This window comes from Aethalodelphis obliquidens, unplaced genomic scaffold (genome assembly GCF_003676395.1).
Source record: "Aethalodelphis obliquidens isolate GAN/ISIS:26980383/991018 unplaced genomic scaffold, ASM367639v1 scaffold22, whole genome shotgun sequence".
In the NCBI taxonomy this organism is placed as follows: domain Eukaryota; kingdom Metazoa; phylum Chordata; class Mammalia; order Artiodactyla; family Delphinidae; genus Aethalodelphis; species Aethalodelphis obliquidens.
The window spans coordinates 23,173,786-23,197,698 of record NW_020837966.1 but is presented as its reverse complement, the minus strand read 5'-3'; the positions used below and the strand labels follow the sequence as shown (position 1 = coordinate 23,197,698).

The window sequence follows — 23,913 nt, the reverse complement described above, 5'->3', positions numbered from 1 at the left end:
CAATAAGGTAAATATATTATAAAATTTGAAAAAAGTTTGAGGTATGTATGTATGAAAATTAAGGGTTATCTCCTTATATGATGAATTTCTTGAGCAAAAGAAAAAAGTCCAAATGGAAAAAACAGACAAAGAATATGGGCTGACCTTAACAAAAGGCAGAGATACAACTGGTTCAAACAGCCATGGAATATTCAGCCTGTATTTTTGAAAAAATGTGAGTTAGAGAAATATTGAAATAGATTTTATTTGTGCATTTGTTTTTCCAATTCAATCAAAAGAGCATTTACACTAATAACATGTAGTGTTTACAAATATGTGGGCAATGGGAATTCATCTGCCTGGAAATACAAAGGGAATTGTCTTCCTAAAGCACAATTTACTAATAAACACATTGACATCTTCAAAATAATGTACTATAGTGTGTCATATGACATTGAAATTGTAATACTAAAATTTATGTTTAAGGAATAATCAGAGACACGTGTAAAAGATCCAGGTACAAAGATATATATACATCATCATATTTTTATAAGTAGTAAATAGTTAGAAAAAGCTAAATATCTAATGATAGGTTATTGGTTTGAGTAAAATTATGGCATACACATCTGGTAGAATATCCTTCAAGTTTAGAAGAATATTTATGTTACTTAAAATGTTCACAATATGTTAATTAATGAAAACCAGTTACAAAACAGAACACATAGGATTGGTTCAAGATGGCAGAGTAGAAGGACGTGTGCTCACTCCCTCTTGCAAGAGCACCAGAATCACAACTAAATGCTGAACAATCATCAACAGGAGGACACTGGAACTCACCAAAAAGCTTACCCCACATCCAAAGACAAAGGAGAAGCTACAATGAGATAGTACGAGGAGCGCAATCACAATAAAATCAAATCCCATAACCACTGGGTGGGCGACTCACAAACTGGAGAACAATTATACACAGAAGTCCACCCACAGGAGTGAAGGTTCTGAGCCCCACATCAGGCTTCCCAACCTGGGCGTTCTGCAATGGGACAAGGAATTCCCAGATAATCAGACTTTGAAGGCTAGAAGGATTTGGTTGCAGGACTTTGACAGGTCTGGGGGAAACAGAGATTCCACTCTTGGAGCGCACACACAAAGTAATGTGTGCATCAGGACCCAGGGGGAAGGAGCAGGGACCCCATAGGAGACTGAACCAGACTTACCTGCTAGTGTTGGAGGGTCTCCTGCAGCGGTGGGGGGCAGCTGTGGCTCACCGTGGGGACAAGGACACTGGCAATAGATGTTCAGGGAAGTACTCCTTGGTGTGAGCCCTCCTGGAGTGCACCATTAGCCCCACCAAAGAGCCTCTAGGCTTCAGTGCTGGGTCACCTCAGACCAAACAACCAACAAGGAGGGAACTTAGCCCCACCCATCATCAGACAAGCAGATTAAAGTTTTACTGAGCTCTGCCCACCAGAGCAACACCCAGCCCTGCCCATCACCAGCCCTTCCCACAAGCCTCTTAGATAGCCTCATCCACCACAGGGCAGACAGCAGCCTGTGGAACGAAAACCACATTCACAGAAAGATAGACAAAATGAAAAGGCAGAGGACTATGTACCAGATGAAGGAACAAGATAACCCCTCCCCAAAAAAACTAAATGAAGTGGAGATAGGCAACCTTCCAGAAAAAGAACTCAGAATAATGATAGTGAAGATGATCCAGGACCTTGGAAAAAGAATGGTGGCAAAGATCGAGAAGATGCAAGAAATGTTTAACAAAGACCTAGAAGAATTAAAAAACAAGCACCTAGAAGAATTAAAGAACAAACAAACAGAGATGAACAATACAATAACTGAAATGAAAAATACACTAGAAGGAATCTATAGCAGAATAACTGAGGCAGAAGAACGGATAAGTGACCTGGAAGACAGAACAGTGCAATTCACTGTCATGGAACAGAATAAAGAAAAAAGAATGAAAAGAAATGAAGACAGCCTAAAACACCTCTGGGACAACATTAAACGCACCAACATTCACATTATAGGGGTCCCAGAAGGAGAAGAAAGAGAGAAAGGACCCGAGAAAATATTTGAAGAGATTATAGTCGAAAACTTCCCTAACAAGGGAAAGGAAATAGCCACCCAAGTGCAGGAAGTGCAGAAGTCCCAGGCAGGATAAATCCAAGGAGAAACACACCAAGACACATAGTGGTCAAATTGACAAAAATTAAAGACGAAGAAAAATTGTTAAAAGCAACAAGAGAAGAATGACAAATAACATATAAGGGAACTCCTATAAGGTTAACAGCTAATTTCTCAGCAGAAACTCTACAAACCAGAAGAGAGTGGCATGTTATATTTAAAGTGATGAAAGGGAAGAACCTACAGCCAAGATTACTCTGCAGGGCAAGGATCTTATTCAGATTCGACAGAGACATCAAAAGCTTTACAGACAAGCAAAAGCTAAGAGAATTCAGCACTACCAAACCAGCTCTACAACAAATGCTAAAGGAACTTCTCTAGGGAGGAAACACAAGAGAAGAAAAGGACCTACAAAAACAAACCCAAAACAATCAAGAAAATGGTAATAGGAACATACATATTGATAATTACCTTAAATGTGATTGGATTAAATGTGCCAATCAAAAGACACAGGCTCGCAGAATGGATACAAAAACAAGACCTGTATATATGCTATCTACAAGAGACCCACTTCGGACCTAGGGACACATACAGACTGAAAGTGAGGGGATGGAAAAAGATATTCCATGCAAATGGAAATCAAAAGAAAGCTGGAGTAGCAATACCCATATCAGATAAAATAGACTTTAAAGTAAAGAATGTTACAAGAGACAAGGAAGGACACTACATAATGATCAAGGGATCAATCCAAGAAGAAGATTTAGCAATTGTAAATATATATGTACCCAACATAGGAACACCTCAATACATAAGGCAAATGCTAACACCTATAAAAGAGGTAATCGACAATAACACAATAGTAGTGAGGGACTTTAACATCTCACTTACACCAATGGACAGATCATCCAGACAGAAAATAAATAAGGAAACACAAGCTTTAAATGACACAATAGACCAGATAGATTTAATTGATATTTATAGGACATTCCATCCAAAAACAGCAGATTACACTTTCTTCTCAAGCGCACACAAAGCATTCTCCAGGATAGATCACATCTTGGGTTGCAAATCAATACTTGGTAAATGGAAGAAAATTGAAATCATATCAAGTATCTTTTCTGACCACCATGCTATGAGATTAGAAATCAATACAGGGAATAAAATGTAAAAAACACAAACACATGGAGGCTAAACAGTATGTTACTGAATAACCAAGAGATCACTGAAGAAATCAAAGAGGAAATCAAAAAATAACTAGAGACAAATGACAACAAAAACACGACAATCCAAAACCTATGGGATGCAGCAAAAGCAGTTCTAAGAGGGAAGTTTATAGCAATACAATCCTACCTCAAGAAACAAGAAAAATCTCAAATAAACAATCTAACCTTACACCTAAAGGAACTAGAGAAAGAAAAACAAACAAAACCCAAAGTTACTAGAAGGAAAGAAATTATAAATATTAGAGCAGAATAAATAAAATAGAATCAAAGAAAACAATAGCAAAGATCATTAAAACTAAAAGCTGGTTCTCTGAGAAGATAAACAAAATTGATAAACCTTTAGCCAGACTGATCAAGAAAAAGAGGGCGAACACTCAAATCAATAAAATTAGAAATGAAAAGTGAGAAGTTACAGCGGACATGGCAGATATACAAAGCATCATAAGAGACTACTACAAACAACTCTATGCCAATAAAATGGACAACCTGGAAGAAATGGACAAATACTTAGAAAGGTATAACCTTCCAAGACTGAATCAGTAAGAAATAAAAACTATGAACAGACCAATCACAAGTCATGAAATTGAAATGTGATTAAAAATCTTCCAGCAAACAGAAGTCCAGGCCCAGATGGCTTCACAGGTGAATTCTGTCAAACCTTTAGAGAAGGGCCAACACCCATCCTTCTCAAACTCTTCCAAAAAATTTCAGAGGAAAGCACACTCCCAAACTCATTCTACAAGGCCACCATCACCCTGATACCAAAACCAGACAAAGATACTACAAATAAAATTAGAGACCAATATCACTGGTAAATATAGATGCAAAAACCCTCAACAAATACTAGCAAACAGAATCCAACAACACATTAAAAGGATCATACACCATGATCAAGTGGGATTTATCCCAGGGATGCAAGGATTCTTCAATATACACAAATCAATCAATGTGATACACCATATTAACAAACTGAAAAATAAAAACCGTATGATCACTTCAATAGATGCAGAAAAAGCTTTTGACAAAATTCAACATCCATTTCTGATAAAAAGTCTCCAGAAAGTGGGCATAGAGGGAAGCTGCTCAACATAATAAAGGCTATCTACGAAAAACCCACAGCCAACATCATCCTCAATGGTGAAAAACTGAATGCATTTCCTCTAAGATCAGGAACAAGAAAAGGATGTCCACTCTCGCCACTATTATTGAACATAGTTTTGGAAGAGCTAGCCATGGCAGTCAGAGAAGAAAAAGAAATAAAAGGAATACAAATTGGAAAAGAAGAAGTAAAAGTGCCTCTGTTTGCAGATGACATGATACTATACATAGATAATCCTAAAGATGCCACCAGAAAACTACTAGTGCTAATCAAAGAATTTGGTAAATTTTCAGGGTACAAAATCAATGCACAGAAATCTCTTACATTCCTATACACTAACAATGAAGGAGCAGAAAGAGAAATTAAGGCAACAGTCCCATTCACCATTTCAAGAAAAAGAATAAAATACATAGGAATAAACCTACCTAAGGAGGTAAAAGACCTGTACTCAGAAAACTAAAAGACACTGATGAAAGAAATCAAAGAAGACACAAACAGATGGAGAGCTATACCATGTTCTTGGATGGGAAGAATCAATATTGTGAAAATGACTCTAGTACCCAAAGCAATCTACAGATTCAATGCAATCCTTATCAAATAACCAATGGCAGTTTTTACTGAACTAGAACAAAAAATCTTAAAATTTGTATGGAGACACAAAAGATCCTGAATTGCCAAAGAAATCTTGAGGGAAAAGAATGGAGCTGGAGGAATCAGACTCCCTGAGTTCAGACTATACTACAAAGCTACAGTAATCAAGACAATATGGTACTGGCACAAAAACAGAAATATAGATAAATGGAACAGGATAGAAAGCTCAGAGATAAACCCACGCACCTATGGTCAACTAATCTATGACAAAGGAAGCAAGGATATACAATGGAGAAAAGACAGTCTCTTCAATAAATGGTGCTGGGCGAACTGGACAGCTACATGTAAAAGAATGAAATTAGAACACTCCCTAACACTATACACAAAAATAAAATCAAAATGGATTAAAACCCTAAATGTAAGAATGGACACTATAAAACTCTTAGAGGAAAAGATAGGAAGAACACTCTTAGACATAAATCACAGCAAGATCTTTCTTCACCCACCTCCTAGAGTAATGGAAATAAAAACAAAAATAAACAAATGAGACTTAATGAAACTTAAAAGTTTTGCACAGCAAAGGAAACTATAAACAAAATGAAAAGACATCCCTCAGAATTGGAGAAAATATCTGCAAAAAATTAACAGAGGATTAATTTTCAAACTATATAAACAGCTCATGCAGCTCAATATTAAAAAAAAAAAAAAAAACAACCCAATTAAAAACTGGGCAGAATACCTAAACAGACATTTCTCCAAAGAAGACATACAGATGGCCAAGAGACACATGAAAAGCTGCTCAACATCATTAATTATTAAAGAAATGCAAATCAAAACTACAATGAGGTATCACCTCACACTGGTTAGAATGGGCATCTTCAGAAAATCTACAAACAACAAATTCTGGAGAGGGTGTGGAGAACCCTTTTGCACTGTTGGTGGGAATGTAAATTGATACAGCCCCTATGGAAAACAGTATGGAGGTTCCTTAAAAAACTAAAAATAGAGCTACCATATGACCCAGCAATCTCACTACTGGGCATATACCCAGAGAAAAACATAATTCAAAAAGACACATGCACCCCAATGTTCATTGCAGCACTATTTACAATAGCCAGGTCATGGAAGCAACCTAAATGCCCATCGACAGACGAATGGATAAAGAAGATGTGGTACATACATACAATGGAATATTACTCAGCCATTAAAAGAAACAAAATTGGGTCATTTATAGAGACGCGGTTGGACCTAGAGACTGTCATACAGAGTAAGTAAGTCAGAAAGAGAAAAGCAAATATCCTATATTAACACATGTATGTGGAATTTAGGTAAATGGTATGGATGAAGCAGTTTGCAACACAGAAATAGAGACACAGATGTAGAGAACAACCTTAATGACACCAAGGGGAGAAACCGGGGGCAAGGGATGGTGGTGGGATGAATTGCGAGGTTGGGATTGACAAATATACACTAATATGTATAAAATAGATAACTGATAAGAACCTGCTATATAAAAAATAATAATAAAATTAAAAAATCAACTATCAGAAAAAAAACAAAAAATTTAAAAAAGATAAACAAAGAGAGAAGCCAATATGTGGTCTTAATTGGATCTTGATCTGAGACATAATCAGGGAGATTTGAATGTTGTCTGAATTCTACATTATAATCCCTATATTAAGGGATGGTTGTTAATATTCTTTGGTTGTGATGTGGTTTTCTGGTTAGGTGTTTTTCAATGTCTTTATCTTTTAGAGATATATATGAAAATATTTATGGATGATAAGATATAATGTCTGAACTTGTTTCAAAATATGATCAGAGGACTAGAGGGATGGGTGGAAGAATTGAGATTTGCAGTAGTTCTTTTTTGGAGCTCAGTGAGGGTTCCATAGGAATTCACTATGCTAGTCTCTGCTTTTTTGTATATATTTGGAAGTTTTCATAACAAAGAAAAGTGTTTTTAATGAATGGAAAGGACCCAAAGATGAAGAAGAGTCTAAGCTCTTTGCCAAAGTCTTACTGTCATTTCCAAGAAAGCCTGTTTACTGAAAGTAACACTTTCTATATAAATTTCCCCAAGTAATTATCTTGACAGAATACTTCCGGTTGACACATCTTCTTTCCAAATGTTGTTGAGAATTTCTGAAACACAGGACAAGTGCTCCTTCCACAGGGTTACAATAAGAAGTTTAATTCACAGAAAATACTGTATAAACTCATATGAAACATTAAATCGATGTTTGACCTGTGTATTTGTTGCTGCTTGTGCAGTCTGAGCCTTTATAAACTTATTCACCCTAATTTCTATAATCTTAGCAGGGAGAGACCTTTCTCATCCTGACACCAAAGACAGAAACCATAACGACAGATTAGTTACACAAAGATGTAAAATTTAGAAGACTGGAACCAGTGTCTTTTCATAATGAAAGGCATTTGCCAGCCATGACAGCAAAACAGATTAATATTCTTAGTATTGAAAAAAAAAGAAAAAAAAACCTCTTCCCAAGTCAGTCTGTGAGGTGAAAAATAAAACTACCACTTCTATTTTAAAAATCTGCAAAAATTTTGGACAGATGATTCCCGGAAGTAAAGGAACTAATGTACGACTGCCAGGTACAATATAGGATACCCAATTAAATTTGAATTTCAGATAAATAACAAATAATTTGGGCCATAGTTATGCTAAAACATTATTTGTTGTTTATCTAAACTCCAATTTATGCAATTTACAATTTAGGCAATCCTACATTAGTATTTTCATTTGCCAACTCTGGCAACTCTAACTAATGGCCAATGAATTTGAGAAAATGATTAGCTTCAGCTCTAATTATCAAGGGAGAGCAAGTACAGCAAGAAGAGCAGAGGCCCCACCAGGCAGGAGTGGAAGAAAAACACTGTACCTGCACCCACCTGGCCCATCTGGAGCTCAGGGGAGGAGGCGTGACCTCAGGGCCTCACAAGGGCAGGAGGGAGGTGGCCAGCACGGAGGCAATGGGGGTCACAAGTTTAGTTGAACAGCCCTGAGCATGGTCTTCAGGGGAAAGGAAAAATATGATCAGCAGCTTGGAGCAGAGGACCCCGTGCAGAAGCAACACTTTTATTATTTGCTCTTAAAACTTTGTTGTGATCTATCCAAATGCATTTTTATCTTTTATGGAAAATTTTATGATATACTATGTAATACATACAAAAAGGAATTTAAATATCCATGTACTCACCTTCCACTTTAAAAACATAAAACATTACCAACCAATGTTTCTCTCCCTCCTGCCCTCACAGCCTAGGTAACTACTATAACCTGAGCTTAAGAATCATCATTGCCTTTAATTTTCACATCTTTTACATATGTTTGCACCCCTAAATAAAATACATAGTATAGTTTTCACATGCTTTCAACTTTCATGTAAATAGCAGCATAACGTATGTATTCTACAATTTGCCTTTTTTCACCCCACATTTTGATTTTGAAATTGATCCATAATAATGAGTGATGCTTTATATTAGTCAGTTTCAGCACTGTGTAATATTCCATTATTTGGATATACCAAAATTTCCATTTCTAGTCCCTGTTGATGGACAGCTGGTTTACAGTTTTTGCTACTACCAAAAATTACTGCTGTGAACATCCTTAAACATGTCTCTTAGTATACATTTCAGCGCACTTCTCTAGGGTATATGCCAGAGTGGAATTACAAGCTCAAAGAGTGTGTACAGCTTCATCTGTAATTCTACAAAGTGATTGTACTAATTTATATTCCCGCCAGCATCAATAAATACATTTTTTACAGTTAAAAAAAAAAACATCACCACATAGATTCATCCTGATGTTGTATTTTACACACACACACACACACACACACACACACACAGAGACACACACACACACAAAAGATGACTGAAAGGATGCCATTATCTTGAGTGTTAGGATAATGAGTAATATTTATTTTTCTGCATTTCCAAATTTTGTATAATAAATATATACAACTTGCATAATCAGTAAAAAGGGATTAAAATAAGTGATATTCTGTTTGTTTTCAATTTCCTTCACTGCTATGTGGAGTAATTTGCTGAAGTTACTTAAGAATTTGGTGTAGTTTGCAAATTTTGAACATATTTCATCATCTTAGTGAGTCCACAAGTACCATTTACTTGATGAAAATGAGTAACATTCAGGTAAAGAAGTTGGGACATGTGATTAGAAAATTATGTGAACATGTATATAATATGAGATGTTATTTTTTTCAGGTAGTTTATGAATCCACTGGATAACCTAGACTATATCAACAACAATAGAGGGATAATTATTCCAAACAAATATGCATTCCTTTTTATGTAGTCCTTTCTGTGTTTCTCACTATATACAGTTTTTTCATTAAAAATTATTTTCGAATTAAATATTTTATTAAATTCTAATGCTCATTTCTCAAGTAAGATCTAAAATTTTAGCCCCCCACATTGGTAGAGATGGGTATTTAATTGAATTCAAGAACACATATTAGAATTTTGATTTCACAGTAGCAGAACTCTTCTCTGTCTTGTTTATAGTTGCACTCCAGTACCTGAAGTAGCATCAATCACATAGTAAGTATTCAGTGAATATTTGTGGAATTAATGTATTAGTGAAAATCACTGTCTACAATGAACCAGGCACTGAACACACAAAGAGGAACAAGTCAGGGCCCAAGCCTTCAGGAACTCACTCTGGGGAAGAACAAAACTGGAATACATAATTAAATAAATTAAAATATGGTCCAAACTTCCATGAAAACAAAGTGTTAAAAAAAATTTTAAACTGTGTTTATAAGACAATAATTACAAATGTATGCATCACATTTTTTCAATCATTTATAAAGATAATACTGAAAAATTTTAGTGTACTGAAATGTTATTTAATTAAACTTGAAAATTCCTTTTACTACTGCTATCAGTACATTTTATTGAATTATATTATTAGTATGTTAATTAAGTATGTTAAATTATTGATCTGGATTAAACAGAATTTGTGAATAAATTTGGATAATTTCATATACAGATAAAAGCATGAAAGAAAATGTTACCCAGGGGCTAAAACTCTGAGAATTAAAAAAAGAAAAAAAACAAAACTTTAGGACATCCAAAGATACATTTATAAGTCTTGAAACTTCAATGGTATAAAATGATTTTTTTGTTCTTCCAAATTTCTTTGTGGAAAATGACTTTTACCTTTTTATTTATTTATTTATTTATTCATGAAGTATAGTTGATTGACAATGTTTTGTTAGTTTCTGCAGTACAGCAAAGTGAATCAGTTATACATATACATATATCCACTCTTTTTTAGATTCTTTTCCCATATAGGTCACTGCAGAGTATTGAGAAGAGTTCCCTGTGCTATACAGTAGGTCCTTATTAGTTATCTATTTTATATATAGTAGTGTGTATCTGGCAATTCCAGTCTCCCCATTTACCCCCCGCCCCTTTCACCTCATGTAACCATAAATTTGTTTTCTACATCTGTGACTCTGTCTAAAGATGTTTTTATTTTATTTTATTTTATTTTATTTTTTTAACATCTTTATTGGGGTATAATTGCTTTACAATGGTGTGTTAGCTTCTGCTTTATAACAAAGTGAATCAGCCATACATATACATATATCCCCATATCTCCTCCCTCTTGTGTCCCCCTCCCACCCTCCGTATCCCACCCCTCTAGGTGGTCACAAAGCACTGAACTGATCTCCCTGTGCTATGTGGCTGCTTCCCACTAGCTATCTATTTTACATTTGGTAGTGTATATATACCAATGCCACTCTCTCACTTCGTCCCAGCTTACCCTTCCCCCTCCCCATGTCATACAGAGTGAAGTAAGTCAGAAAGAGAAAAACAAATACTGTATGCTAACACATATATATGGAATCTAAAAAAACAACAAAAAACAAAATCAAATGGTTCTGAAGAATCTAGGAGCGGGACAGGAATAAAGACACAGATGTAGAGAATGGACTTGAGGACTTTTACCTTTTAAGTGAAGAAGTCACTAATGGTAAAAGAAATTGGCTCAAGTATTGTGCAGATGATATACGTGTGTGTGTAAATGTATGAAAACTTCTATTTGGGCTTCTATGTTGAACCACACAGGGCAAATAGGTTATTTTTCTTTTAAATTCCATTTTCTCTTTTTCTATAAGAAAGCTGTTTCTGTCATTGCATAATCACTCTGACCATCTTACAACAATAGATGAAACTAGAGTGAAGTCAGCTAAGACAGTTTTCCCCACGAAAGTGCCCTATAGCTTGAAAGGAAGAAGCAGATAGAGGCCTCATTCTCTTGTCTACAAACCATATAGACACAGTTGGCACAAAATAACAATAATGTCGGCATCTCTGAAAAACACGTATATTATTTTAAGAAAACTTAATTTTAAGAGAACTCTTGAATACACACTTTTGTGTTAATTTAGATGTAGGATGTAAGAATTAGCATACCTGTCAGCACCACAGATTCACAATTAAGCATGTTTAAGAATTTGCTGACTAACAATATTAAATGCCTAGAAAACATCTTAACGTTACATATTTGAAAAAACTTTCCTTCTATCAAACCTTGAGTAACTATAAGCTTTTCATCTCAATAAAACTTTAAGGAATTTCTTTAATTTACTCATATCAGCCGATAGAAAATTAGCAGCATATCTGGTTTCTGACCTCTTTCATTTGCTGCTCTTTACTATTGGAGAAATTTGATGGATGTCAGAGAGGAAAATTAGGTTCTTTGGCTAAGAGCTCTATTCCAACAAGTGTAATGCACTCCTGACATTTACAAAGACACCACAGAATTCTCTCTATACAGCTCCTTACACAGCCCTGTCAGTCATGCAAATGTAATAGAAGCCAAATAGATTAAACTTTGAAATAATAAAATAAAAGTATTGAAAGTAAAGTGTCCATATTGGCTTTTTTACACACAAGAGTGAGAAATTACTAGAAACTCTGCAAAATATCATATTTGAGTCTTTCCTTCCAGCCTTAAAAGGAGACTTTTAAAGAGCTTTTAAAACACATCCACCCCAATATTCTCACTTTAATCAGCAGAAGCCACCTAAAGGAAGAATGGTCTGTTTAGCAGTCAGCTTTACTGTGTCATTAGGAATTGCTGTGCTAAAAAACATTTTCAATAATTGCTGCTACATTTTAAGAATTTGCACATCGTTAAATTTAAAGAATTAATATAGCTACCACTCCCAAAGAATATATAAATGTTCAGCTTTTCTAACTAAATTCTAGAGTATTACCTAGCATAGTTTCTTATTGAATGAACTGTCCTTTTGGACTGAATCAGACACTTTAGTAAGCTAATGTTTGTGGAACCAATGGAAACACAGATACAGCTGGCTTTAACCATTTCTTGTTAGATAATGTGAGGATCTAGAAAATTACTTAAAAATTAAGAAAAGTAACCATCTCTAATTTCTGTGAAAAATCTATTTTTAAAGCTCAGAATTGGGGCTTCCCTGGTGGCACAGTGGTTAAGAGTCCGCCTGCCAATGCAGGAGACACGGGTTCGAACCCTGGTCCAGGAGGATCCGACATGCCGTGGAGCAGCTAAGCCCGTGTGCCACAACTACTGAGCCTATACTCTAGAGCCTATGAGCCACAACTGCTGAAGTCCGCGCCTGGAGCCCATGCTACGAGACGGGAGAGGCCACCACAGTGAGAGGCTTGCACGTCACAGCAAAGAGTTGCCCCCACTCACCGCAACTGGAGAAAGCAACCCCGCACACAGCAATGAAGACTCAATGCAGCTAAAAATAAATAAAATTAAATTAAAAAAAAAAACCTCAGAATTAACTTTCAGCTTAATATTTTGGAATGAGTGTATGCCTCCACCCCTAACGTACCATTGAATTGATCCAAAACATACCAAAAGAAATATATGAAATCATAGAGGGCCAGGAAGAAAAAAAACAGTAAGCCAGAAAGTTGATGACTTTCTAAAAGATAGAAAGCAGATGGGGAAAATTCGAGTCAACGTGGAAGTATATGATATTATGCAGTATAATGAGAAAGTTATCATTTCCACCACAGATGCATAAAATACTATCTAGGTACAATATACTTTAAAACAAATATAAAAATGTATATAACCAAGGGTGTAAATGAAAACAAAAAATCCTCAGGGAACCAAAAATTAAGAGGACACTCAAATGTAGACTGGTGAGGAGGTGGTAAAGCTAAAATAATCCAAGGAGAAAAGGACCCTGCATGAAACAGGGGATCTTGAAGGATTCTGCTTATCTGGTGGAAAAAGAGTCTGTCATAGGTAGCCAGAACACCAAGTTTATCCCAGGCTTGGTTGTAGGGCTCAAATTTATTCCATCTGCATGGTGAGGTAATTTTAGGCCAAAAAGTTAACATAGAAAGTAGTCCAAAACGGGGAAATTATAGAGCCACCCTAGAGGCAAAAGTGGACCAATGCTATAGAGAAGCATCTTCTACTCACATGATGCTGGTCTCTTATGGAAAGCGACATCTGCTGAAGATGAATTTGCCATAAAAGGAAATCATAAACACCAGAAAGAATGAGCCACCATGAGGGAAATCCAGCAGACACAAGTAATGGAATAATTTGTCTCTAAAAATGAAAACTAGTTGAACAATCAAAATTCAACTTTAAAATAAGCTTAGTTAAAAATATTGGAAGCAGTTTAAAAATAAAGTGAAAATAAAATGGTAGAAAGGCAGACACTGGGTAAAATATCTTGGAGAAAATTTAAACAAGTCATGGTCCTGTTTGTGAAGAGGATTTATATATTATCTCTAGCTTTTTTAGAAAATATAAAGTTATATTTTATGTTAGAATATTTATGTTCACTAAAATGTGATAGAGTATCCAATTTTTAAGCTAGTAAAAAATATATAAATAATATATTTATCAATCCAATAAAAGGTAGTAAACAATAAATACAATAAAATAAACTGTTGAAATTATCTCTGGGAAGTGGGACTAGAAATGTGTAGGAAGGTATTTTTATTTTACTACCTTTGCCGTAGTTTCAGACTTCATTACTGTTGTTTTGAGCTGCATGTATTACTTTTTTAGGACATTAAAATTTTAATTAAAAAAAAAACCCCTTAGTAACAACAGGAAAGAAATGCATAAACATTTTGTCATGGCTTTTCTTGGTGAAAGGAATTATGGCTTTTTAAAAAATGTTTTTCTGTGCATTGAATTTATAATCAGAAAATTAAATAAATCCTTTTTCTTGATCAGGCCTGATTGGTCTATGCAGAAATATCACTTCTATTTTTAAGCTATATGGATCTTAGGGCCAGCATCTCTAAATCTCTCATAATGCTCCCTGAGCTGCATTTTCATATCTTATTGTGATTTACACCTCCAAATTTAATTGTCTACTAAATACCCAATATAATTGAATAGATGATTGTAATATTCATTCTTTTCATTGTTTTCTATTATTTTTCCCACTTGATCCCAAAGCTTATAGACAAATGTTATAGTAGTGATACTAACATAAAAACAATTAAACAACTAATACAAAGAGTACTTATTAATTTCAAGGCTTTCTTCCAAGGTGTTTTCACATATTAACCTATTTAATCCTCTTGCTAGTACTTTGAAGTCAGTACTATTATTCTCTCCATTAGGGATGGGGAAACTGAGCTAAAGAGAGGCTAAGTAACTCACTTAAGGCAACAAAGCTATTCTGTACTGGATGTAGAGAAGAGCAGGTATATAACTGATGGGTGGCACTTCAGCTCAAGTGGCCTGCCTTCAGAATCCTGCTTATCACTTTATAGCCATGCAGAGAATGGAACTTAATGGAACATGTTTTACCAGTAAGATCATTCATTTTTTACTTCATAGGATACATGATTCTTTTATTGCGTCTTTCAAAAATATCAATACCTAAGTAATTTCATTCGTTTATTCATTTAATTGGAAACCAATTATGTGTAAGTTTTATACCCGTTCTACCACCATAAAATATTTGAGAGTGCTAATTTTGATTCATGCTACTAGGACTCAAATTCACTGTAATTACTTTAGGATTCATTGCAGGATAGTTAAGTAAGCCATAGACTTCATCATGAAAGACTAATAGGAGATCAAAAGAATGCCCAATGACTCTGGGTTTTTTTTTTCTTTTTTTCTCTAGTATGCCCTGTGTTATGCCTTTACTATAACAAGTATTTAATACTAGAATACATAGTGCACATGAAATCAATTTTAACTAAAATAGCTCTTGTCAATATGAATGAGAATAATTTAGTTTCTAATTTTCTAATGAAATTTCCACTTAAAAGAATTTTCCCCAACTGAAAGATTTTTACTTAAAGTTCCTTAAAGAGATTTCTATTCCTCATTTATTCTGCAGAAACAAGGAAGAAAGAAAAACATGATGGTGGTGGGATACAAAAACAAAGCAAAAAACCCTCTGTTTTCAATGAAAAATGTGAGTAGAGATTACCCCAAAACACAGACTCTGACGCACATTTCCATCACTGTCAAAGTCCGAAGAAACATGGACCTAAGGGGGGATGCATCACGGAAAAGTGACAGTTACTTTCTCCTTCTCTTACTTTTAGGAGAATGCAGTTTGCCCCCAAACCCGCTAGCTTATACACCCTGCCCACACACGTGAACAGCGCCCCCCCACTGTCAGCATCCCCACCACAGTGATACATGGTTCTACAATTTGTTACAATTGGTGAACCTATATTGTTACATTACCATCACCCCAAACCCACAGTTCATATTAGGGTTCATTCTTGGTGGTGTACATTCTGTGGGTTATGACAAATATATAATGACATGTATCTACTATTATAGTATCATAGAAAATTGTTTCAGTGCCCTAAAAATCATCTGTGTTCTGCTTATTCATATTTCATGCATATATTTTGAAAGGAAAAGCAGATCGTGGGGTGGGGCGAACAAAGGGAAATGCAGTTAAAAAACATAAATCTCAAGAAGAATAAGCCCCAGCTTGGGGAAAGTGCTTAGACAGTTACTCTTACATAGATTTAATATCTTCTGCATATATTTTTAAAAAGAAAATCAAAGTGAACTGAAAAAGTATAAAATTAAAAATAATTTGGATAATATGATAGATATTGGAGACAGACAAATGAGATCCAACATGCCCATAATTGGTGATCCTGAAGAAAAGAAGCAGTATAAAAACAATCTCCCCATTCTCTGGGAAAAAAATTAATACATAGTGTAACAACAAAAAATTTGGAAATAAAAGAACCTCAAATCAATGGAGTTCACCATATTCAAGCAAAGTTGATGAAGACCGACCAACTTCAGAACATATTCTGGCAAACACAAACAGACAAACAAGAATCATGTGGACATCCATCACAATAAAAGCAAGTTATATACAAGGATGAAAATTTCAAACATATCTAAAAACCACTGGGCAGCACCATTCAATATGGGAAGTGTCCTCAGCTTTGTTTATAAATATTTACAAATTTCTGAAGGAAAAAATAAGTTTGATTCAACAAAGATAACTTATCTTTCATGTATAAGGCAAATGGAAGAAACAGTCTATCTAAGCACAGAGAAAATACAGCATCTATGACAGTTTCTTTGGTGGAGGGGTACTACTTAACAGTGACCTCCAACAACCTGAGAAATAATTCAAAATAAAGAATACAGAAATGGTGAATTGAGCAATTGGTAAGGACTGAATCCGTTCAAATTTGAAATAAGTCCAAACCAAGACTGTAGGAATTAAGCCAGGATGTAAATACTGTAAATCTCAGTAATGTAAAACTGATAATATAATTAAAATTCAGGTGGTATGTGTAAGAGAGATAATCATAAAATACATGTGCTAATTTCTTTATCACAACAAGAACTTATAAGAGATTGTGTAATAAACATGCATTTTAAAAATGAGTTGAAACTATTAACATTTTCATAATTGTTGTTCTTAACTCTAAGATAATTTTTCTGGAACTAATCTCTGTTGCAAAGAAATGAATACCCAAAATTTAGTCATTTCTTCAGTTTCATACCAACTCCTTTTTTTTCTGCTTAATCCAAATCTAAAGTTAAATTCAGTACCTTTTTTAAAGAGTAGGGTAAAATCATATCCTTTTAAAAATATCTATCTATGGATCTATCTATCAATCATCGATCATGTTATTTAAATACTTCTTATTTGTAAAAACAAAATTAAATATGTACGGTAAGAAATTGTTCTTACCAAAGTCTTTCTCTTTCTCATTTAGGCATCGGCATTGGATCTCTACAATGATAGTCTTTAAATTTCATGGTTGTTATTTATGAGTGTTGAGATTTCTTTTTCAAACTTTTATGTTTGAGTTATTTTTAATGAGTATAGCTTATGCTACTGCATTCTAAATAACATGATGTTAAATACATAAATGAATAATTTCATAACCTTCCTCCACTAAAATAATTTAAGAGGTACAAATTTACTTTTCTACTACTGAGTATTTTATTTGTCAGAAAAAATAAAGTATGCAAGCAATATACCTCACATGCTTTTTACAAGATAATTAATTTGTTTTGTCTAAGTTTGGACCAAATATGTAATAATTTTCTAAATGGCAATGTAAATTCTTTTTTATTAAGGAAAGTTACATGGAGAATTAAAAAAAAAACTATTCTGGTACTTCACTAGAAATGTTCAAAGAAGTAATGCACAGTAGTTGATGGGCTTTTTTTTTTTGCTAAGATGTGATAAGTTATGCATTTATATAACCTCATATAAAGCCTTATATAAAAGTTTGCAGATTCATATATTTGAAATCTTTGGACTGCATAGCCATGTTGTTGCTTTAAAAAAAAAATCACTGAAGTATCAAAGATAGAATGACTCTGTATTTCTGTTTGTTATACAAATCTCGTCAGTATTTTTGTATGTATCTGTTTGTTTTGTGAATTTGTGTAGGTTTACACGTGTGTAAAAGAAGGGAGGGTCAAGGGAGAGTGTGCTTAAATGTCTCTTTTTTTTAAATAAAATACAATGCACATAAATTGGTAGTCTTTAAAAACAATAATCAAAAAAAAGATGATAAACCCATGAGGCAAACGAAAATTGTTCAAAACAAGCAATTCAGTATTCAACATATGGCTTATTTTTTTTATAAGACCTTTGAAAAACATTGCCACTTTAGATAAGATTATGAATACCTCATTTTCCGAATTGATTCTGTGTAATTCTACTGTTCTCCCTACTTTTTCCTCTTCTATTTAGTCATTCTGTGAATGTTTCTCAGAGGACATAGTCAGGATGCTGATTATTTAAACATAAGTAGTTTACAATTGGAGAAGCAAGACTATGAATTCCAATTTCCCCCCAAACCCCCAATGTTGACAATATTCCATTAACATAATGGGTTCTATGTGGCTAATCTCAGAGCTCTTAAAAGTTTTGTTCCCAAGTCATCATCTTTTGAAACTTTCCATAAAGTATTATACGTACCTTAACACTGACAAGCTTAACTATTATAAATGGAAACTCCAGAAGCTGTTATCTAGAAGCTACATAAGAGGCAAGATACCAGATAAATTTGGTGAGCTCATGTGACCTCCAGTCTTCCTTTGCTCCCCTAACTAAAACCCTCCCCCAGGAAACTTTTTATAAACATTCCTTTAAATCATCCGTTGGACACTGTAAACCCCACCCCTTTACCCTTTGATGAAAAATATTTAGCAATAACATTTTCCCATTTGCCATTACAGAAAGGGCGTGAAGCCATCTGAAAGTACCAGAATTAGCACTGTCATCCCATCTTGCCCATTAGTTTTACTGCAGCAAAGACTAGTGAAACGCTGAAAAATATACCTGTAGTCTCTTTCCCTGGTTTGATCCTAAGCTCCTCCGAATACAGATTCAATACATTTTCTTTCACAGGAATAAATGTATTTTAAGCATCAGCATCATAGAAACACAGCATAAATAAAGCAGAGACTTCTCCCCCAACCCCAGATTTTACCTGTTATGCTAATACAAAGACATTGAAAGGAAGAAAAGCTGCAGCTTGCCCAGCAATATTCTCATTGCAGCAGACAGCAGAATTTTGTACTTACAGATCTTACCAGGGAAATGTCTCGGGATCTGTACAATTTTTCTGCAGAACTCTGTTTCAAGCTCTCAGCCAGGCATGCTGTGCATCCAGGCAGAACCAAGCCGTATGGAATGTCTATGCAGCTGGGAGATAATGGGACTCTTTTTCCCAGCTGGGACCGCAAGCCTTTTATCCACTGAGTACTGCGTGGCTCTTCTCTGGTCTTAAGCATAAAACACGCTCCTCTCCTGCTGCATTACTGACGGAACCTAGACAATTAGTTCTTGAGGCACATGTGCAAATCTCCCGTTTGGAATATTCAAAAGGAAAATTCTCCGTACATTGAAAAGCCAGTTCTATCTTCATCGTCCTTCACAGAATCAGAGAATGCTGAGAGCAGCTGCCATTCCAGTGGCATGAAAGATTAAATTCACCCTCCCCTTTTTTTGACTAGAGATAGTCACTCCTGTTGGGTCATCAGAAAATCTCTCTTATTGAAAACTGGGTCAGGCTAACTACTTATTAGGTTTCCAACAGGAAAAGAAGTAAATTTTTTTCTTCCTCTTGTTTCACTGCATTGTCATTTGCAAGCAAAGATTAAGCTGGTCAAGTGTCTGCCCTAATTTAGCCTATATTCAAACGTAAGCTTTCTTATAGCTTTCATGCCTATAGCTCCTGCGACTCGTTAGGGTGAAGAGAAAAGGGAAATAAAACCCAAGGATCTTATGCACTGTCACTGAATCCTTTCTAAACCATATTTTTAAAATACGTGCATAAGGCTTCTAAAAGACAGGTAAACACATAAAGAAACTAAAGGCTAAGAGTATAGCTGCTCTCTCAGGTTACATATGTATAATCTCCTGAGGCCGAGAGCCACTGTATATGTGTTTGCAAAACAACTCTGTAAGGAAAAGAATGCTGTTTGTGTTTCACATCCAGCCCTTCAACTAAACTTTTTAATATGTTTGAGTTTTGGTATTGCTTTTGAAGGGAGTAACAGCTTGTTGAATAAAAGCTAAGAAATAGGAAGACCACCTGCATGCAGAGACACCAACAGATACACACATGGCTACAACATGAGAGCAGAAAAATTGCTTGAACTTATTTTCATGTTGTAATAAAAAGAAATTGCACTTTTTACATCTTAAAGTAAATAGATACTGGGAAGATGAAATCCACAAATCAAATATGGTATCTTTCAGACTCAGTTTTCTTTTATCTGATGAGCCAGAAGGTTTCTATGACTGCATGTTATGACTACATTCTATGGATTTCTATGATTACATTCTTCTGTAAATATGTCAGTCACATACCTCATTTCTACACAGGGTCTAACAAACATTATAGGAGGGTTTAGAGAGGAGTTAATGCTTCATAACACTAGGTAAACTCAAAATGGTCTGTACTATTCTTTTAATTCATGGGGAGGCAAATTGGAAGAATTATTTTATAGGGATATTTGTCTTAGTTGAACTGCAAAACTTTTTAAGTTAAAGGCATCTCTCTTTTTTGAAATCAAAATGTTGTTTATTTATAGAAATTCCAACATGCTGAATTTTTCTGAGGATGTATGAGAAAAATAGTCATAATGTAGTAAGTTTTTCCATGAAGAGGAATTCATTTAGTTTAAAGGACACCCCTTGACTCAAATCTCTAATGCTTCTGCCCCATATTCAAAGACCATGTTCCTTCCTCAGGCCAGGTCCTCCACTGTGCTCTAGTTACTGTGCTGTCTTACATATTCAAACACTGTTCCAGCTACTTGTCCCCCTTTTCAGAATCACCAGTTCTGTCTTTTTTAAAGCACCTTGAATGAATTGTCTATACTCATGGTCTTCAAATCATCCTTTTCCTTTCTCCCTTGAATCCAATTTAATTGGCTTTTTCTCCCCACTGTTCCCTGTCTCACTAGCTGTTCCTGCTCAAAAACTTTTGCTGGTATCTTCTCATCTTCCTAATCTTTAATCACTGGCAGCCTCAAAGTTTTAAATTAAAGTCTGTACACTAAAAACTATAAAGGAGTACTGAGAGAAATGAAATAAGACCTAAATAAGTAAAGAAATAATACCATGTTCATGGACTAGAAAACTATTTTTAAGAGGTCAATTGTCTACAAATAGATCTTTAGATTTGAAATAATTCTAATCAAAATCTCAGCTAGTTTTCTTGTGGCAGTTGTCAAGTGATGATAAAATTTCTATAGAATGAAAATAGCTAAGAAAAGTAAAATCAAAATGATAAAGAACAAAATTGGGGAAATTATACTCTGATTTTACCACTTACTACTACCCTAAAGTGATCAGAGCAGTGTAGTATTGGCAGGATAGTTCAACAGAACATAATAGAGTGTCTAAAAATAGAACCACACTTATATGATCAATTGATTTTAGACAAAGGTGCCAAGATAATTCAATGATGAAAGCATCATATTTCAATAAATGGTGTTTAAACAAATGGATATTTATTTGGGATAAATTAACTTTGACCCACCATACATACACATGCAAAAAAAGGATCACAAACCTAAAAGTAAAATTTGAAATGGATCACAGACCTAAAAGTAAAACTTTAAAACTTCTAAAAGAAAATATACAAGTTATTGGGCTAGGCAAAAATTTCTTAGGACACACACATACATACATATGTATACACAATAACACAAAGCATAGCGAAAAATAGAAATATTGGGCTTTGTCAAAGTGGAAAATGATCTTTTAAATATATCATTAAGGAATTTTTACAACTCAATAACAAGAAGACAACCAACTAAAAAAATTTTTTAAATATATAAATGGACAATTCACCAAAGATATGTGAATAACATTTAAGCACATATAAAAAGGTGCTCAACATCATTATTCATCAGGAAAATGAAAATTAAAACTGCAGTGAAATACCACTGCACACCTATTAGAAAGACTGAAATTAAGAACACTGAAAATACCAAAGCATTTTTGAGGATGTGAGACAACGGGAATTCTTACTCCTGGCTGCTTAGAGTGTAAAGTGTTAAAACTACTTTGAAAAACAATTTGGTAGTTTCTTAAAATACTATTACCAGGAAACTCCACTCCTGTGTATTTTCCCAAAAGAAAAGAAAGCGTATGTCTACACAAAGTTTTGCAGTGAAGATTCAGAGCAGTTTTTTCCTAATTGCCAAAAGTTGGAAACTACACAAATGTCCATCAGAAGATTAAGGGATTAAAAAATTGTGCTACTTTCATAAACATAATATTAGTTAGCACTAAAAAGACAAAAATTACTGATACTCATTACTTAGATTAATCTAGAAAATAATATGCTAACAGAAAAATATTTAAAAAAAAAGGCATGGCAGTTTTATACTGACAGAAAACAAAAAATGGTTGCTTAAGGCTGAGGTGGGAGAAGATTAATTGCAGCTGGGCATCAGGATATTTTAAAGTGCCAAAAATATTGGTTTTGATTGTGATAGTGGTTACCTGGTATGTACATTTGACAAATGTTTTCCTAATATACAAGTGGGTATATTTTGTTTCATGTAAAGTATATCTTATAAAGTTGGGTTTTAATAAATTAAATGATGATGATGGTAGTAGTAGTTTTTCTTACAGGTTTTGGAAAGATAATTATTGACAAGCCTATCATTCTGACCAAATATTATTGTTTTTGCTATTATTGTTATTACTGATTTTAGTGGACAATGAAAATTGTCCTCTACAATCTCTATGATTGTTAGTCCTTTCAATCCTTTTTGATCTACCTGTGTCAATTTGGTTCATTTTTATTTTTCTAGGGGACAATGATGATGACGGTGATGATGGTGATATTGAGAGGTAAACTTTTATAGCTCAAAATATGTGCCAGGTAGTGTTTTAAGTATTTTATATTATTTATTTAATCCTCACAATAACCTGATTAGTGTTATTGTTTTCCATGTGTAACAAACAAGGAAACTGAAGCACATAGAGGTTAACTAAATTGTCTAAGAGCATCTAGGCAGTAGATAGTGTAAAGGAGGGATCAAACCCAGGCAGTCTGGCTCAAGAATTCAATATTAATATTGATTTTATTATTCAAATCTTTATATTCCTTTTTACATTTTGTCTACTTGACATGTCAAATTCTGTGAAAAGCATATTAAATTTCTCCCACAAAGATTTTTTAAATCAAGTAATCCTTATTTTTTAAGAAGCTTTTGCACTACATATTCTCCTGCTAGATTGCTTAATAGATAAATGTTATGTGTGTGTGTGTGTGCGTGTGTGTGTGTGTACATATATATCACTATGTATCTTACTATAGTGAGATATATATACTATATATAGTATCTATCTATCTATTCTCTACCTACATATACAGTGAATTGCAGCTTTATGAGCGTATATGTATGTATATATACATATGATAGCATCTTTATGATATTATAACATCTTTAGGAATCCTTTTAAACTTGTTTACATCTCTTGGACTTGAATTCTATTTGGCATCCCTACTTTCTGGTTTGCATTTTCCTATATACACTTGCACATTAACAAAATTTTTTGCCACTTGGTTTTAGCTGTCTTTCTCATAATCATCATAAGGTTGGGCTTTCTTTTTTTTAATTGGGGTATAGTTGCTTTACAATATTGTGTTAGTTTCTGCTGTACAACGAAGCGAATCAGCTATATGTATACATATATCCCCTCCCTCTTGGACCTCCCTCCCTCCCTCCCTCCCGCACCCCACCCAACTAGATCACCACAGAGCACCGAGCTGAGCTCCCTGTGCTACACAGCATGTTCCCACTAGCTATCTATTTTACACATGGTAGTGTATATATGTCAATCCCAATCTCCCAATTCATCC

General features: G+C 34.5%; 1 protein-coding gene across 3 annotated transcripts in view; it reads right to left on the bottom strand.

Moving 5' to 3' along the window:
• The window catches only part of CNTN6 (contactin 6), a 290,317-nt gene extending 270,738 nt beyond the window's left edge, over nt 1–19,579 (bottom strand). For 2 of the 3 annotated variants that reach the window (XM_027121423.1, XM_027121426.1), the window contains exon 1: nt 19,115–19,579. The gene's annotated coding sequence lies outside the window, so the exon portion shown is untranslated. Of the gene's footprint in view, nt 1–19,105 lie in introns of all 3 variants that reach the window. The other variant, XM_027121422.1, reaches the window with a different exon arrangement.
• Nucleotides 19,580–23,913: the final 4,334 nt, after the last annotated feature.